We start from the raw sequence: 1,351 nt of genomic DNA, 5'->3' as shown, positions 1-1,351 counted from the left end.
ACTTTAAAGAGTCAGCAGCTGGGATCACATCTTTTTGAAAAGTTTCCACAATTCAAAGCAAATCTCTAACAGAGTAAAAAGAAAACCCACAAACTGGGAAAAAGTATAGCCAACTGACCCTCTGACAAGGCCTATCTAGAACATACAGAAATAATTAAAAAAAAAAATCAGGCCCACAAAATACAAAGACCCTATCCAAAAATCAGCATCTGAGGTAAATATATACTTTTCAGAGGAAGAAATACAAATGGCAAATAAATATATGAAAAAAAAGTTCAACATTGTTGATCATTCAAGAAATGCAAAATAAAGAACACTGACATTCTATCTCAGCCCAGAAAGAATGGCTAAAATCAAGAAGCCAGCCAATAACAAATGCTGGAGAGGCTGGGGAGAAAAGAGAACCCTGCCGCACTGTTGGTGGGAATGTAGACTGGTGCAACCACTATGGAAATCAGTATGGAGATTCCTTCAAAGGCTAGAGTTGGAGATCCTATTCAAGCCAGCTATTCCCCCTCCTGGGGTATTTTTCCATAAAAATTTAAAATCTCATACCACAGAGCTCTATGTGCAGCCATGTTTATTTATTTCTTTACATTTTTTCAATGTATTTGGTTGTGCAGGGTGTCACTGAAGCTCAGATTCATGGAGATCCTCCTGCTTTTAGCCTTCCCAGCACTAGGATTACAGGTGAATACCCCTGTGCCCAGACTCTGGCCAGTTCAGTCCACCCTAGAAGGAAGGCTAGCCCAGCATGTGGTGCCAGGGATCAAACCATGGTGTTTGAACTTGACTAAGCTTGCCTAAGCAGGTGCCTTAGTCTGCTGAGCTATCTCACCAGCCCCTATACGCCCATGTTTATAACAACACAATCTGTTACAACTAAATCTGGAAAATAACTCAGATGTCCATAAACTGAAGAATGGAGAAAGAAGATGTGGTATTTTTACACATTGGAGTATTATTCATCTATAAAACAGGATAAATTTGAGTCTTTGTCAGTATATGGATGCAACTGAAAAACACTCTTACATGAAATAAATCAGATATGCATGTGCAAACATCATATTGTCTCCTTGCTGTGAGTACCTGAAAGAGAAAAATGGAATTGGAAGTATACAGTAGATACTGGGAAAAGAGAACAAACTTATTCAAAAGGAAAGAGTTACTGAGTTAAGGAGAAGGACAGGAGAAGGAGTGTGAGAAAGAGGTTTATCTGTGTATATAAGCAGGATGGTTTGCACAACTCTACTGTGCACTTCTGTTGGTCTATGGAAAGAATCAGTTAATGCTTGAATTAGTTTTGTCTCCTTTTTTCAATTGTTTATATTCCCTTCTTCTAAATTTCTTA

Source organism: Octodon degus, unplaced genomic scaffold (genome assembly GCF_000260255.1).
Source record: "Octodon degus isolate 3935 unplaced genomic scaffold, OctDeg1.0 scaffold00003, whole genome shotgun sequence".
NCBI classification, from domain to species: Eukaryota; Metazoa; Chordata; class Mammalia; order Rodentia; family Octodontidae; genus Octodon; species Octodon degus.
The sequence above is the reverse complement of the archived record's forward strand: the minus strand, read 5'-3'. Positions refer to the sequence as shown.